Source organism: Azolla caroliniana, unplaced genomic scaffold, assembly GCF_043228905.1.
Source record: "Azolla caroliniana isolate FFs.n. ecotype wild unplaced genomic scaffold, voAzoCaro1.0.p SCAF_16, whole genome shotgun sequence".
In the NCBI taxonomy this organism is placed as follows: Eukaryota; Viridiplantae; Streptophyta; class Polypodiopsida; order Salviniales; family Salviniaceae; genus Azolla; species Azolla caroliniana.
This window is the reverse complement of record NW_028230451.1, coordinates 5,694,219-5,713,329: the sequence shown is the minus strand read 5'-3', so window position 1 is coordinate 5,713,329 and position 19,111 is coordinate 5,694,219.

Sequence of the window (19,111 nt, the reverse complement as noted above, 5' to 3'; positions counted from 1 at the left end):
AAATTTTCATTCGATATTTGCTCAAAAAAACAAAACACTTTACTTTAGCATTGAAGCATGCAAGTCATTGTAATCTTACAATAGTTTCAATTTTTATCATATTACTTGCATTAATGTCTTGTGTTAAAATCATTAAAGGAAACAAAGACAACAAAATCTACCAAAAATTCCTTACTTCAAATCAATCACAATGCAAGATCATATTGGAGATCTAGTTTACTTTCAAGAATCCTAAATATTGTCGATGTGCATTGTTTCCCATCCCCTTAATGAATAGAATTGCCTTACGAGAATGCTTTTATTTTTAACCGTTGGATTGCGGAGAGCAATATGTTAAACCATGGTTTTAGGAGAAACTATTTGTGAGAATGATTGCAAACTAGAAATATGAAGACTTTTAAATAGATTATTGTATATCGAACCCATTTCTCAAGACATGAATTTACAAATCAAACTTTGCATCACTATACTATCACATTCATATTGTTACGGTTATTGATTTTAACTAGTTAGAAGTAGGCAATGCCTATATAATTTGGATGTGGATTCAACATCCATTTTTTTATCTTTCTTCCACAATATACGAATAGGCAACATATTCCCTTGAGTTACAATTCTGTCTTCCACAAAGAGAGAATGAAGTCGTCCAGAAGGCAAAATATCGAAGTAAAGGCATTCATGAGAGTTTTTATAACCCTGACCCCCAACAAGACATGTAGGGATGAAAACATACCATACCAAAATATAATCGTTTGAGAAGGCTGAAAGGAAGATATCGTAAAGATTCTATCCATTTCTACATACATAATGTTCCCTCCCCAAATTGTACTACAAACATGGATTTTGTTTTCCATCGCTGAAGAAGAAAAAGTTAGCCAATTACCATCGACTCAACTTCACCTTTATCAAAGTCAGCCCAATTCAACCTAGTTCTCTTCCCTAACATTACCCCCTCTTCTGATGTAAATAATGGGTTCAATATGAGGGGTTGGTGCAACCATTCCTCCGTACATGATGGTCGAGATTGGACTAAGTTATTGTTGAGCGAGCAAGCTCAACCGGATCCGGATGTCAGGAATAGTACTAAAACAAAGAGAGAAATAGTACTGGAAAAGGGAAGTACTATTAGTACTAAGAGGACGAGATTGCGTAAGACTGCCGAGAGAGAAAGAGAGAAGAGGAGAGAGAGAAATAGTGAGGACGAGAGAGAGAGAGAGAGAGAGAGAGAGAGAGAGAGAGAGAGAGAGAGAGAGAGAGAGAGAGATGATGATAACAGAGGATATACTATGTGAAGAGTAAGTACAAAAAGGCTATGAGGCTTAAGATTGGCGTTGAACCAATTTGGTTCAAAATAATGCATAGTGCCTTCTTTTATAGTGTTCTCAGGAGTAATCCTGAAGCTTCTAGAATGTTCCAGAGAAATATGGAATATACATTAATTTCCTATAATAAAACTTAAATGAAAATAATATTCAACGTATTACAATAGATGGTATAATGGTCAAGAGCTCGACCCATATAACATAAGGTCATGGGTTCGAGTCTTGCCATATCGTGACACCAGATCGACTGGATAAGCCAAAGCTAGATCGGGATCGGGGAGCCGACCCACATGTGTGCCGTTTAGAAGTCTACTCTTTTAGACTACTAGGTAGTCATGGTCCTCGTAGTTAGTGTCAACCGCTCGTATGAGCATTGAAGTACTTGTCAGTACTTTTGTCAGTCCATATAAGGACTTGTATAAAAGTGCTCTCTAAGCACATTCCATGAACAGAGTATTATTTTTTAATATAGTTTTTGCTATTCTCCTCTCTCTATCTCTCCCACTCTTTATCTATGTCTTGTAAGGTTTCCATTAAACCTGTACTCTCTCTGTTGCTATCTGGTTGAACCGGTTTGTCATAAGCTTTCGCATATTAACTTTTACAGTTATGTTTCAAATCTTGTCTTTTGGAGAGAGAATAAAGTGGAGATACGCTCCACCAAGATGCCTTTTTCCGCCCCCTGTCTTGGAACAACCCTACATGAGGGCTTTTGATACTTGACATGCTGGTTGATGTGGATATGAGGGTTATAATATATTGTATGAATTCGTTGTAGCCTTTGGGCATCTTTCCATTAATACTAAGGTGAATCTTCATAAAAAATAAAAAATAAAAGTAGGCAATGCCTTGAAACTATAAGCAATAGTTGTTTGATTACAAGTGTATCATATAATGTATAAAGGCACCCACATTATTTAGATGGAATTTTATGATATTATTAACTCTTTAAAGGGCAATGCTATTTTCATTTGTATTTGGACAATGTTGTAAAGCAAGTTGAAACCAATAAACATGGACATAGTCGAATTACAATATGGCGAGTACTTATAGTATTAACTTTTACACATTATGTTTACAAAGTAATGCAACTTCTGTCATAGATATGACAACAATCATGTCATGACTCGAACTCTTAACCTATTGTATTGTAATCAAATGATATGTCTTAACCAACACATCCAATACATGGTCATATTATTTTAGTAAATTACCATAGATGATCTATACATGTAGGAGATTTTAGAAGCTTTTAGAAAGCTCCTGGAACATTCTAGAAGGTTGTGCATGGAAAGGAGTCTCTGCATGGAACTACATTTAGAGCCCACAAACATGTATAAGTACAGGGGTTCACCTTGGCCCTAGTCAAGGTGAACAACGCCAATTACGGAAGCATAATGCAGTTCTTGTTCTCTTGTCTATGCTCTCTCTCTCTCTCTCTCTCTCTCTCTCTCTCTCTCTCTCTCTTAGTATCGAGCCTCGTCTACTCGTCCATGACAGTCTCTATCCCTTTCTTGTTCTCTTTCTTACGCTCTCACTCTCTCTTAGTATTTAACCTCGTCTACCCCGCAGTCCACAAAGCATGTCAGATTGACTTTGTTACATTTGGGCAAGCTATACAATTAGGAGAGCTAAGGATCCCACACTGCCACACTCCAACTGGTAGTGACCTATGTATTACTAGCGATTGGAACATGGTAATTTGCTTAACGTGGTGTTGTTTCTGTATTTTCCGCCAAAACTTGGTAATAATTACATGGGGAACATGACATGTGTGCTAAATATTTGCAACAGCTAACTCACGGGTGGTTTGAGTGGCTGGAATGTGGCATCCCAATCTAGTCGTGAATTGGAAGAAAGGGATGGCTTTGCTTCTTGGACCCGCATAAGGATCACACCACGTCCATTGCAAAGGGTCCCAACTTACCTTACGTAGCCATGCGTTTTCAGGAATACATATGTGCCATTCTGGTTGTACTTTGATTGGATCGGGGTTTATAACTTATTCATGACCTATATAGGTGAGTACTCGAATTGCCATGTTTGATGTTGGTCCTCATTGTCTCGTAGTTCATGGCCTTGGATCTTGTCCGGTGTTTCCTTACCTCTTGGGACCAAGGAGCCCTCCTCCTCATAGCCCATCCACTTCTTTATGACCATTCTTTGATTAGCAACTTTAGAGTTAGGTTTATCACACTTGAGTCCTCGTCTTATGTCACACGCTTTTCACATGGATGCACTGAATCTATCCTCAAATCGGCGTGAATAACTTGGTTTAAGATCTATGTTTAGAATCCATCTCAACCGAGGGGCCCAATTGGCCCCTTTCCGTGGTGTAAAGTAAGCAAAGCTTGTTCGTAGTAGCATTTTTTAGTAGTCATCCCTTGGTTGGAGTTCTCATACCACAAATTTGGTGAGTAATACTTTGGATTGTGAGAGGGGATCAATTAGACCCAATCCTCCTCTCAACTTGGGTGATGTGAGCATAGGCCATGCTACCTTGGCCCAAGCTGCATGATCTTCCTTACTAGACCAAATGTAGTTGTGTACCAGTCTTTGAATTTGATGTATACTTTCCTTGTAGATTGTCCAACATGATAGGTTGTACCACGCCATGAATGCATTGTTTTGCCATTCAATTTAATATTTTGCAGTGATCATTGAACTACCTTGGCCCAAGCTGCATGATCTTCCTTACCATACCAAATGTAGTTGCGTACCAATATTTGAATATGACGTATACTTTCCTTGTAGATTGTTCAACATGATAGGTTGTACCACACCATGAATGCATTATTTTGCCATTGAATGTAATATTTTGTAGTCATCATTGAATATTTTAGTTAGAACAACTCTATAAAATTTTCAAATATCTTAACAAACTCCTTACTAATGGGAATTATGAAGTATACAAAGAAAAAATTACGTATGAAAGTGTTCAACAATTACACATAGGGTAGTAGGCCAATAAAATATTTGTAGAGCATGGAGCTATGTTATTTTCATAACAAATCATTTATGAATGATACAAGTAATGTGATAGTATAGGCCCTTGACCACATTGTATTCTAATGTTTTCATTGCTTAAATTTATCAATTTCATTTGTTATGACTTGCAGCCATCTAGTGATAGTGCTTTTCTATTCTTCATAAACTACACAAGAAGTGAATTTCTTTGGATAAAAGTATTATGTGTGGAAATCCTACATTTCATGTACACAAGTTGCTATAAAAGCTTTTGTTGAAGTTCTTAGAACTTGACAATCTTGATATATTTGTATTTTGGTGATGTAGCAATGATGTAGTGGAACGTGTGCTTGGTGACATGTGGCCCTTCTTTCCAGACACTCTCAACCCATGCCAATTACACAAGCGTAGAGAAATGACAAATTGTGCTACAACATTAAAATTGAGAAAATTAGAGTGAAGAAAAAGAAAGAACAAGAGACAAGAGACAAGAGACCAGAAAGAAAGGAGGATAAACACTCCCTTCTACCCCAGTTTAATCATATGGCATGTTTGGGCTTGGTTAATGTATAGAATGCCATGTTGGGAAGCAAAGAAAAATAATTTGCTTTTCAAACAACTAGGACAAGGTTTTGTGTTCTTATAAGTCAAGCTATAATGTCTCAACTGCAAGAAATGCCAGCTTTGCAATATCCAATTCCAAATTTGATTGGGTATACCTAAGATAGATTGGACATTTGTAGGTCATAAAAGACTTGCCAAAGTAAAACAAATGATGTATATCATTAACGAATTTAGAGGTATGCGGGGATGTTAGAACAAGTTAGTAAACAATGGGGAATAACAATTTCGTCTTCCTTTCAAAGCAAAGTTATTTATTTGGAGGGTGATGTTGGGTGGATTTTCTCTAGGAGTTGCTTTGCAAAGATGAAGTTTTTAAATAACCCCAACAACTTGTTCACATAAAGTTTTTGTTCTCAAGGCAAAGGAAATTCTCGATACTTGTGTTAACCGTTTTTGGGGAAAGCACCTTTGATGAGCCCACAGGCTATCAGTATCAAGGGTTGTGTTACGTGGAAGCCTCTTCTACACTGAGAAGACGATATGAGAACGAGGAACATAGCTCGGGTGCGAGTACCGGGAAAAATACACAGATGAAGGAATAGTAAGAGCGAGATTTATATTAAATGAGAAGCTCACAATGATTACCGTACACGGCTCTCGGCCAGAAACAGTTTGTGTAGAGCTCAGTGCTATGATGTTAATCATGCTAAATAATCTAGGTATTCTCCCTTTTCGAGGTATGCAGATCTCGGTTTATATAGTTTTCTTCCTTAGATAGAGCCAAGCCATCGGCTGATTGTCAGGGCAAAAAAAACTCGACTTAGTTCTACCTATTTCCTCACCTACTTTTCTAGCTACCAGGGAGTTTACATATGATGTATTTATATTTCTGGCCTATGGACAACAACTTGCTTCTACGTCATTATTTGATATCAATACACAACTATGTTTGTATCTATGGAATGTTGCTAACACCTAAGTCAAGTAATTTTGTAAGTGCTCTCTATCTAACAGGTACAACATGACAATTCTATCACGAGATTTTACACAATAATTTGGACATTATGGATGCATGTGTTCATACAAGTTTTTATATGGGTGCACCAAGGAGGTTTAATACTTGCGAGAAATTAGACAAATATGAAGGTTGTTGAGCGAGCAAGCTCAACCGGATCCGGATCGGTATCCGGAAACAACCGGCCGGAGTAGGGAGATGGATCGGAGAGCTGGATTCAAGTGTGAACCGGAAGCCTAGTAGTAGCCTAGACTACTAGGTAATCATTATCTCGTAGTTAGTGTCAGTCGCTCGTAGGAATATTGAAGTACATAGTACTTCTGTCAATCCTTTTGAGGACTTGTATAAATAATGTTGTTTAGCACGTTGGATGTACAAAGTTACAGAGTGTTTTGTTATTATTTTGAATCTACGTTCACGTTCTGCTCTCTCTCTCTCTCTCTCTCTGTGTCTCTCTCGCGTATACTCTCTGTGTATTAAGCTTCTCCATTAAACCTTTATCTTATTCTCTGTTGCTATTCGGCTGAGCCGGTTCTGTCTAACGCTTCCTCACGTTAACATTCACATGGTATCAGAGCGCTAGGGTTGAGAACCTCTGCAACCGACACTTGTTTTCGTAGACGAACCCTAGAACCCGGTAACAACAAACAAAGAGAAGATATGGATAGAGGAGTGGTGAGTTCACTTCCAACAGAGAAGCTCAACCGGAGCAACTACGCGTCCTGGTCATACAAGATGCACCAATACCTGCTGGGGCATGGATATTGGAGCTTCGTGGAAGGAACAAACAAGGTAGTGCCGGAGCTAGCACACGAGGACTTCCTGATATGGGAGAAAGGAGCGAGCTGAGTATTGTACTGCCTCGCGTCTGTGTGCACCACCAGATGCTCGGCTACATAAAGGATGCAAAACACCGAAGGAGGCCTGGGGAAATCTGACGAAGTTTTTCGCCGCGAGTACCACAACCCGTAAGGTGCAACTCCACCAAGAACTGAACAACATCCGTCAAAGAGACATGTCGGTTATGGACTACACCACCAAGACAAAGGAGATTTGTGACGTACTCAGGTCCATCAACGTGACGGTGGATGAAGATGAGATGGTACAAATCTGCCTCGGTAGTCTAGCACAAAGGTACGGGCCAATCCGGATAACGATTTGCACCCGGGAGAAGCTACCGACTTTCTTCGATTTGCAATCGATGCTGATAATTGAAGAAAACCACGCGAGTGGGTTGAGGACCACTCAATCAGATGGCCGGATGCTGTACATGGAGACAGATCGGCCCATGGACATGGTGGACGAGGTGGGTCGGCACGCAATGGAGGCGCCCGACAAGAGCAGGACCAGAGGCATAGAGGTAGTGCCAACAGCAGTTCCGGACCCTCCACAAGTAGGGGGAGTGAAAGCAGCGCCAGAAGCCGGCAAGAAAAAGGCAACACGGAATGCGGGTACTGTGGCAAGAAGGGCCACTGGGAAAGCGAGTGCTGGAAGAAGTGCGCCGATTCGGACAAATCCGGATATGGCAAAACCGATCGGGAAAACCGGCAAAGCTCGCACTATGCAAGAGGATCAGAGGGATTCAGAACCGGGAAAACCGGAAAAGCGCCAACCTTCGTGATGAAGCACAAGGCTAACTCGGTGAAGAAGACTACTTCAAAATCGGAGGAAGTATGGTACGTTGATTCCAGAGCGTCCAACCACATGACAAGCCATGAAGAGTCGTTCTCTTTTTTGGAAAAACTGGAACAACTGTGGATTGTCGAAACCGGAGACGACACCCCTCACCCAATTGTGCATGTCGGAGAAGTTCCTTTAAGCCATGTCGGACAAAAGGGGAAGCTGATGAATGTACTACACGTTCCGACTATCACAAAGAACATGGTGTCGGTGGGACAAATCGTCGACCAGGGGATGCAGGTGTGGTTTATGCACCTCAGGTGCTTCATCGAGGAAGAAGGCTGGATAATTGTGTAAGGGCGGAGGGAAGAGAGGATGTTCATCCTTAACACAAATGACATTGGCACCGCCTTGTTTGCCAAACGACAAAAGATTGAATCAGACATAGATCTTTGGCACAAGCAGATCAGCCACGTCAATTATCTGAGCCTTCAAGACCTGCAATCGAAACAAGTCGTTTTCGGTTTGCCGAAATTTAGCGGCCGGAAGGCCAAAATTTGTGAAGCCTGCCAAATCGGGAAGCAACACGGGCTTCCATTCCCCATCGAACGAAACCGGAGCCGTAACAAGCTCGATCTAATACATTTGGATGTATGGGAACCGGCACAAAATGTTAGTTTTGGCGCCCGTCGATACTTTGTCTCCTTCATCGACGACTACAACCAACACACGTGGATCTACCTCATCAAACGGAAGAGCGACGTCTTCAAATGTTTCCGGAACTTGCAAAGCTTGGTTGAACAGGAAACGGCGAGGAAAGTCAAGTGCTTGCGGTCGAATGGCGGCAAAGAATACTTTTCCGGCCAATTCAACAGTTATCTGGAGCAGAACAGAATTCGGAGAGAATTCATCTTAAGATACACACCGGAGCAAAACGGTGTGGCCGAAAGGAAGAATCGGTCGATTGTCGACGTGGCAAGGTCAATGCTAGAGGAGAACAACATGCCTCAATTCTACTAGGTTGAGGCAGTCCGGACGACCATTTACATCCAAAACCGAATCGGAGACAAGGTGTCAGCACATGAATTATATTTCGGGCAGAAGTCGAATTTGAGACACCTTCGGATATTCGGTAACATAACATATGTGCATGTACCGGATGAGAAGCGGAGGAAGCTGGATCCAAAGTCCAAGAAGTGCATCCTAGTCAACTACTCGCATGAGCAAAAGGGGTATACGTGTTATAACCCCCGGACTAAGCAGGTCCGAGTAAGCCGAGATGTCAAGTTTGATGAGACGACATCATGGTACTCCCTACCGACTCCAACTCCAAACGAAGACCCGATTCCGGAAGATGAGGCTAGTGAGCTCGAGGAGGTCCAAGAAGAAGATGAAGAACTCGGCACTCTAGACAAGAGTCTGATCTCATTCTGGCTATGTGGACCAAATTAGCAGCTGAGTCGGGATGAACAGTCAGATGAAGAACCAGTGAGTAGTGGACACTCTGCCGTGCTCTCCCCGCGCAAGGAACCGAGCAAATGGTTCACGTGCACAGAGAAAGGGAAGCAGAAAATGTCGGAATACGAAGACGGCAACGTTGAGTCGGATCATAGCGAATCTGACTCCAGAAAGGATGAAGGCGTTTCTTTGGGAACGAAGTCCGAACCAGCCAAGAAGGGCCCCAAACCGGGTGATGACAAGTTATCCCGGTCTTCTCGCCAGAAGAACCCCGTTACGCGGTACGAGTACAATGAGTACATGGCGCATCACTATGCGTAAATGACCAAAGTGGCTAAAGTGTGTGAACCGGAGAGCTATGCAGAAGCGGCAAAGGACGCAAATTGGCGTGCTGCTATGGAGGAAGAAATGAGGGCACTCGATGCCAACGACACATGGGACCTCGTTGACCCTCCCCGACACTATAAACCGATCGGTTGCAAATGGGTGTATAAGGTAAAGTACAATGCTAACGGTTCGGTTAACCAGTACAAGGCCCGGTTAATGGCGAAGGCATATGCACAGACCCACGGAATCGACTACGACGAGACCTTTGCTTCGGTAGTGAAGATGACGACGGTTCATGTGGTACTGGTGGTTGCTACGGCAAGGGGGTGGCATCTTCACCAGATGGACGTGAAGAATGCATTTCTTCAAGGTGACCTTGAAAAACAGGTCTATATGATCCAACCTCCCGGTTTCAGTCGGAGATGAACAAGTCGGGGGTGTGCCGGTTGAAGAAGTCGCTTTACGGTCTGAAACAAGCCCCCCGAGCTTGGAATGTGAAGATCACGAACTAGTTGCGTAAGATGGGGTTTGTGACCTCTAAATACGACGCATCGTTGTTCATCCGGCAAGGTCCGAACGGTCCGGTTTGCATCTTACTTTATGTAGATGATTTAGTCATCACCGGACCCAGACTCAATGAAATCAACCGTGTCAAGGCCCAACTGTCGGACGCATTTGAGATGAAGGATATGGGGGACCTTCATTATTTCCTTGGGATCGAGGTGATCCGAACCCCCAACGACATATTTCTCTCACAATGACACTATGTGTTGAATATGTTGTACAAGTTCGGCATGACGAAATGTCGACCTATCTCCACACCCCTGGACCGGAACCAAAAGTTTCGTCCCAACTCCGGACCAGCCTGCGATGAGAAACAACTCCGACAAATAGTCGGAAGCCTGATATACTTGACAATCACCCGATCCGACATCAGTTATCCGGTCGGTGTGATCAACCAATTCATGTAGAACCAACATGGAGCACCTTTAGTGGGCGCATCGAATATTGCGGTATGTGAGCGGCACGAAGGACCGGGGATTGTTATACCGGCATGGTATAACTAAAGAGTTAGTCGGATACACAGATGTTGACTAGGCTGGTGATGCATCGGATCGTTGATCCACCTCAGGTTACATGTTTTCTCTAGGTAGCGCGACTGTTGCAAGGAGCAGCAAAAAGCAGCCAATAGTGGCTCTGTCAAGCATTGAGGCTGAGTACCGGGGCGCTACCAATGCCACCTGTGAGGCCATCTGGCTTCGGCGACTACTGTGAGATCTCCGGATCGAGGTGCCGACCCCAATCCTAATCTATTGCGACATGCCGCACTTGAGCGGGTCCTGAGCGGTGAAGTCGAACACCGGTATGTTCAGACGAATCGGCAGGTTGCCGACATCTTCACCAAACCGCTCGGATCAGACAAGTTGCAGCACTTCATGGAAATGCTTGGTGTTCAACATCTCGACGTGCCGCACTTGAGGGGGAGAACGAGCAAAGGCAAAGAAACTGTTGACAGCACTGGACAAGGAACCGAAAAGGGAAGAACCAACAAAGGGGGAGACAAGAGGAAAAAGGAAGCCGGGTTGACGAAGGAAGTCGGCACATCCGAACAAGTCAGAACGAGCGGAAGCGACGGCTGAGTCAAGAAGGATAGAGTCGACCGGAAGGAGAAGGCCAAGACCTAGACATGGTCTGATGTGGTGAAGGGCCTAAAACCGGAAGACAAGTTGGAGAACACCAATTCGGACAAGAGTGGGAAGGAATCGGAGACCACCGATTTGCTTCAACAGTTGGATTCGGCGGAGCCGGATCAACTATAGGCCAAGCGGACACAGACGCAGCGGAAGTCGACGCCAACACAATGGAACCGACAAGTCGACAAGTGCCGGAGTCGCAACAACGAGGGAGCTGAAATGGTCCTGTTGAGCACACAAGCCGACTGAGGAGGTCGAGGTGCGTAGAACCAGAAGAGTCGCGGCAAATAGGACATGACCGAACGAGGAGCGCGAGCAAGGCGGAGCGATGCTAGAAGGAGCCAGGTAGCAGAACCGTCTGCCACGGACACGAACACCACGATCCGACCTCAAGTTGAGCTTGAGGGGGAGTGTTGAGCAAGCAAGCTCAACCGGATCCGGATCGGCATCCGAAAGGATGAGCCGGATCGGTATCCGGATGGTATCCGAAAATAACAGGCCGGATCGGGGAGACGTATCGGAGAGTCGGATTCGAGTGCGACCGGAAGCCTAGACTACTAGGTAACCATTGTCTCGTAGTTAGTGTCAGTCGCTCGTATGAGCATTGAAGTACACAGTACTTCTGTCAGTCGCTCGTATGAGCATTGAAGTACATAGTACTTCTGTCAGTCCTTTTGAGGACTTGTATAAATAGTGTTGTTTAGCACGTTGGATGTAAAGAGTTACAAAGTGTTTTGTGATTATTTTGAATCTACGTTCACGTTTTGCTCTCTCTCTGTCTCTCCCACGTATACTCTCTGTGTATTAAGCTTCTCCATTAAACTTATCTTATTCTCTGTTGCTATCCGACTGAGCCGGTTCTGTCTAACGTTTCCGCACGTTAACATTCACAAAGGTCAATAAGTAGCTATGGAGATAACAATTATTCAAACTACCTGAACTCAAACTTGAATATGTTATATAAACATGGGTGATAGGAGAATTTGTGTAACTGTGATAAATATGAGAGGTTGACCTTGGGAATATAACAATCATTATGGATACGCATTTTCTCATCTTCATGGGTACTAACCTAATTTGTTAGAGATCAGTGTGCTCAAGCAAATTCCTTTTTTCATTCTTCCTAAAGTTATAAACACCTTACAAAATTGATTACATAAATATAAACATTTTGTTTGTGTTATGCATAATTGTTTTTTAGTTTCTCGGATCTAAGCTTACGTTATTCATCTTGAAATTTGTGTTGCTTACATTATTTGACTCGTCACACTCGCATTATTTTTTCATTTGGCTCATCATCATTAATCTTAAAACACTGTGTCATTTTAACTCGAATGCCTATCATAATAATATGCATCTTGTTTCGTTTTCTAAGATATAGTATTAGGTGTGTGCTTACTTGAGCCTTATACATTAAGTTTATGGTTTTATTGGTTTTTGTTTAGGTTGAAGGTCATTTTTACTCATAATAAAGGAAGCCAAAGAAAAACTTTAATACTTAGTCACATCAAATGTCATAGTATAATCTCTTTCAAGCTAGGAACATGTTGTAATGGAAAAAAAACAAAACAAAAAAGTGTATTAGTTAGTCCCATCAAATGTCATATATAATCTTTTCAACCTAGAAATATATATCTTCATAAACGTAACATATTAGGCATGGATTCTCCTTGAAAGACCTATTTCTTTAGTGTTGGCATAAAACTTAGGAGCACACATTTGATGGGTTGTCAATTAAAAGAGAGTGGCCTCGATTTTAACCAAAGACCTCCTTGTTATACTATCTAATAATGTCAAACAGTCATGGTAAGGTAGGCGATCCTAGAGTTATTCAAGATGATTGGGGAAAAGAGTCTATACGTGACTCATTAAGTCTCTTGTCAGTCGTCATATCATAGGGCTCAAGCTTAGAAAAGAACAAAAAAACACTAGGCTAGACAAGAATATCAAGCTAGATTATGGCAGGGGTAGAGGGAAATTTTGTTGGAGGTGGAAAGCGAAGAGATCGAAAAGAACAACAAAGGCACTTTGTTTTGGCCAATGCCAACACTTAGATGTGAAGGTTGGGAGATGAAATGAAATTAGATACCCCACTAGTCCTTTTTAGGGAGCGTTAATGCTTTTTCGGTATTGTGATCTTAAATTTATTGTTCTAAGCCTAGACACAACAAAATTGCATAATATAACTTATGGTATTCTTTTCCAAATAGTGAGGCACGACCAAGCCCATGAGATTACTTCCTTATGTTGGAGTAGGGTTCAGAGTAACTCTCTCCCAAAAGATGAAAATTGGAGTGGGTTTTGTTGTTTCCATTGTGCTTTCTAGGGCTTGAGAATACATGAATCCTCTTGAGAGGGAAGACGGCCTTTGATTAAATCCAATAATTTCTACATGGCTATTGTCAACTTGTGCCATATGGTTCTAGATTAAATCTGGCAAATATTGTGACCATTGTGTTTAGTTGCTACTACCAAGTTTAGAATCCAATAAGGAATACACATATGAAGAGAGTGTCTAATTGAGATCAATGGTGATAAATTGCATGCATGCATTTGGCTCCCCAATATGTATAAACGCTTCTATATTCACAAGGTTTGAACCTACTATATCACCACAAATTTTTGAGCTTGTTAAATTTGTTTGATTACTTCTCTACCTCTTTTGAATTTGTGAGTACTTGAATGGGGAAGATGAAGCCAACTTGTTTCTTTCTAGTTCGAACCATGGGCATTGCCTTCATGTTGAATGTGGGGATCAAAATTGTTGTTTTCCTTTGGAGCTTTGCATTCATTTCATTAGATGATATGTGATCCATAACCATGATTTAATGCCTATAGTGTGGTTACCATCTTCGTAGCATAATAGATGAGATCTAGCCCAAATCCCCTCTTACGCCTCTCTCCCTCTATCTCTCTCTCTACATCACTTACCATGGTCCACTCTCTCTCTTTCTCACCCACAAAGATGGAGTTCTCCTTGAGGATGTCCCACAAACAAAGTATAATAACTCTTTCACAAGCTCACTATACATATGACAAGTCACACAAGACTAGTATATGGTTATAGTAGGGGCTATATTGATTCTACAAGAGCAAATCGTTCATGCCTCTAACATATGTGCCATATTCTAACTTTAAATAACAAAACAAATTCTGAGCTTGAATGATACCCATTATCAGAAGGCTCTATAGAATATATTTCTTGCACACATTTTTCTCATTTCTAGACTACATTTTGCCTCTTGACAAATTACAATGACCATATCAATCTTAAACATCGTGGCTCTCTTGGGTCCACATAAGCCTAAGGTGGTTGAAGATTAAGTCCAAACCATCGGTTCAATAGGTTCATGTGAAAGAACAATTGCGTATTGGCTACATCTTAAATATTTACACACACATACCACATATTTTAATATGTAGGGCTATAAAAGTTGCTACCATGGAACAAAGGATTATGCATACTCATATTTGCATTGAAGTGAAGTTCTTCATCTTATTTCAACTAAACAGAAAGTTCGTCATTGAGCACAAAATGTAAACAATCATAAAATACTCACAACATAAAAACCAACGACCATCAATTTAGCATGCACCATCCATCTCCTCCGCACCTCCTTAATATGAACTTTTTAAATTTAATCACATAAAATATGACTATCTCGAGGAAATTCATGGAATTGTACATATGTTGAATTGTTATTTTGGGGATAAGTTAATCAATTACAAAACCAATGTCTAGTTCCTTTCTAATCATTAATTGTAATTTTGTGGCATATCCATAGGGTAATGCAATTATTAGTACAACTATGTTCTTAGTGCAAAAACTGGGATATCTATTTTCCTTTAGCAAGAGATTATGGTGTGACAACTATTTTCTGCTTGTTTTAAACGTTTGTACATATGTCTCGATTCTTTAATCTACGTTACTTCAAAGAATTGGTGATGAGCTTGATTTCCATCACTCTCGTGCATAGGAGAAACTCTATTGGTCAACCTTTGTTCCACATTGCGTAGTTGTTTTTGTGTTTATTGTCCATCCTCTCATCATCATCATGCTACCAAACACATAAAATTTAGGAATGGAGCAATCAGTACAAACTTAATGTCTAAAAGTTGCATTTCATGAACAAAATCAACTCTAGAATAAGTCCAGGTCAATGAACAATGTCCATCTTTCAAAGGACTGTACGTATACATATGTCGGGAACTCAAGGCTCCTTATACGCAACGCTCGGCCACAACTGAGCTTAGAATCATACACAGAAAAAAAACAGGAAAGAAAGCACGATGCGAAGAAGAGAAGAGTACACAGGATGTTTACGTGGAAAACCCAAACTAAGGGAAAAACCACGGCAGCCCACAGGCTGCAAACTATCACTATATTAGAATGTACAACAGTGAGTTCACGAAGGCAACGACCTCGTGCTCACAATCTTCGCCACAAGCGGCGGTTACAAGTGAGGCAACGACCTATTCCTCTCTCTCACTCTCTCTGTACCCAGTTACGCACTCCGATCTCACGCAGACAAGAAAATAACAACAGTTACTAAAAGTTTGCCCTAAGTCATATTTATACTAATATGACTTTTCGGCTATTTACAAATATAGCCTCGATGGACTCTTAGAAACATATTTACGAATATGTCTCTTCATCCGGTGAGCATTCCTCACCGGGTCTGCACCATCCGGCTCTCCGTAGCCGGGTACTCCTCATCCGGTTCTCACCGGGTCTGCACCATCCGACTCTCCGTAGCCGGGTACTCGTCATCCGGTCTTCACTGGGTCTGCACCATCCGGCTCTCCGTAGCCGGGTACTCGTCATCCGGTTTCGGCCTCGGCCAAGTTTGTTCATCGGCACTATTCTTCTCCCTTCCCATCCGGAGGGACCTGTCTCCCAACAACATATGCTCTTTTCATGGTATTTCATAAGATCTTTCATCACCCTTTGATTAACCAATCATCGAGCCCAATCTTTGTTTCTCTTCGATTCTTTTATTGATTAGTATAGAGTTTCTTAGGCATCAAATACATATGTTATCATCCATTTAAGGGTTGTTTAAGTAAATGTGACACATGTTTCATGAAACGGAACGCATTTATTTGTTTGATCAACAAATTCGGTACACTTATTATGAATCTACATGCAATTATTTGTTAGATCGTCTAGATGGGGACTTTCTATCATTTCTTATATGATTTATAAAGACAATGCTTTCACATTGTGCTTTTTGACAATGATTTCATGCAATATTTTTCAAATTGGGAGGATCTTAAATGGATACCATTCATTTTGATATCCCATCCAATCCCAACCTGTCACTTTACGTCGATCATACTCTTTTAATAGGAGAAATAGATTGATTGACATGAACCATCGAAGGGTAGGGGCTCATAAGTGTTCCCTATGTGACATTGACGTTTCAAGAAGCTCACAAACTTGAAAGAGTGATTGCCAATAGTTGTACATACGTTTTTTATGTAAAGACAATGAGGATTTGTTTAGGAGGCATCATATATATAATTGTAATATACAAAGCATCACGACTTTATAAAGATAGGCACAATATTTAGATATCCATAATGTTCAAAGCATCATATTTTAGTCTTAAAACTCAAAATTCCTAGATGAAGCAATTTTGTGCAGGCATTTCAATAGGCCCTTTCTTGTATTAAAAAAAGTTGTTGCCTGATTTCCAATCCAATTAAAGATGACATGTAATCATCTAGTGTCCACATCACTTAGATAGGTAAATCTCTACTAAAGTTTATGGCACAATTTACTCACATCCAAACCAATGCCTCCATATAAGGGGATGCGGAAAAAACGCATTTAATCAATTTTGGCCTAAAGACCCAATCTATTTCCAACAATTGAATAACAATAACAAAAAATTTGCCTAGTTATCTAAAGATCTCACATGATTGTTGCACGAATAGTATGTACAACCAAGTTACAATACTAGAGGATACCATTATTTCATTGTTTACTCCAAAATTCGATGGTGGATATGGATTCTTCCTCTGCATTGTATTATCATCATCATGATCTATACACATTCACAAAGAGAAACAAAGACATAATTAATATTATTGTAGGAGGAAGCAGTAGTCACTTTTCTTCAAGCTTGACTACTAATTTCGCTCTCCAAACAACATTTAAAGCATAAAAATATCATAGTATGCTATTTCGTTTGTCAATGTATGACTTTATGTCAATCTCAAATATGTAAAAGCAATTATTTTTTACAAAGGTGACGACACTCATATTTACAATAGATGACTAGTATAGGCTAGAAGTGGTCATGACCTATTTCCGAATACACCACAATAGTTAATAGACCCATAACAGCTTCAGTTCTCATAATTCCCCTATTTATAGCAACTAGCATGCTATATACATCCATGGTTAGGTGATGCATCTACAATTTCTTGTTCATGTGATCTTACGCCATGTCAACTAGCACAATAACATGACAAGAATGTCTCCATGCATGCTTTACCATTTTATTGGTTTCTAGGTTCTGATTACAAGAAGTTTGAATATGTTTTACACCATAGAGGTGAGGATGCATACATTTTCCAATAGTCATAAACTATTAAGACTTAATTGTATGTTTTTGGGAACTATAATTGAGGTCCAAATGTTAGGTTGCATGTGCTTGAAGCTCAAGAGGTTGATGAGTGAGTTCATGCAAGCTAAGTCTATCGATATTGTGTGGCATTCAAAGGTCTCAACCTGATAATAGATGTAACTATGCAAAAAGGGTTCGACTTTGATTTATACCCCCTAAAGTGTCTATAATGTCAAATTGTGTTTGATATTCATAAATGCTACGAGGATTTCACTGTTATATTAGCTCATTTACTATTTTTGAATGTCGAAAAAGGTTTTGATTTCATAAATGTTGCTCGAATTTCACTATTGTATCTGTTGTATCACCTCTTTACATCATTGGTTCAAAAGTCATAAATACCATTACATTTTAGTGATACATTATTGTTGTTGTTTTGTAGTAAGGAAAAGTATGAGACTGTCTGAGTGTAAGTAGACCATACAAACTTGGACAAGTAGTCATGAAGGCAAAAATAATAATACCAATTCACCTATCTAACTTGGACTTGGAATGAAGTTCAAGTGGTGTGGCCAGTTGACTTGATGTATTGATGTTGTCTAATCCTAAATTTTCTCTTAAGCTATTGCTCGTTATGTAAGGAGTTCTCTAGCTCCTTAATTATGTTGAGCAGCTTAGAAAATTGGTTTCATGTTCCATGTTCATTTGTATGCTCTTTGATTGCACTGATTGTTCTCATTTGTGAGTCCTTGGATGATTTTCTCGATAAAGGCTTTTGGAAACCATACGAACTTGGACAAGTAGTCATGAAGGCAAAAATAATAATAACAAGTCACCTATCTAACTTCAACTTGGAATGAAGTTCAAGTGGTGTGGATAGTTGACGTGATATATTGATGTTGTCTGATCCTAAATTTTCTCTTAAGCTATTGCTCGTTATGTAAGGAGTTCTCTAGCTCCTTAATTATGTTGACAAGATTAGAATTTTGGTTTCATGTTCCATGTTCATTTGTATGCTCTTTGATGACACTGATTGTTCTCATTTGTGAGTCCTTGGATGCTTTTCATGATAAGTCTGAGTACCGAGAAACAAGATTGTGAGAAAAGAGATTCAATATCTTACAAAGAAATTTGTCGTATAAGGGGTATTCCACTTGTAGCACACTAGTTGAGTTCTTGAATGCAATTCCACATTATTGTTAGTGTTCTTATCCTTATTATTCTTAAATATCAATAAACATTTTCATTGTACTACTAACTATGCATTGCTATACAATAATTGCATCTGCATGATTGCATGCAGTTCATGAGCTTGTACTAAGTTCCTTTTTCTTAAGATCTAGACAAGATATGCAAGAAGTAGTATTTTAGTGTATTGCACACATGAATTGATGGCCAATATAGAATTAAGCCTTGACAAAAATTATTTCTCTCCTTAGGATTTCTATACCTTGAGATACTATACTTTCTATGCAAGTGCCCCTTATTTCGAACAATGAGGTAAGATTTTTTTACACAAATACCAAGGCAAAAAGTTTGGAGCAACACAAAAAGTTGGGTGTTTGAACA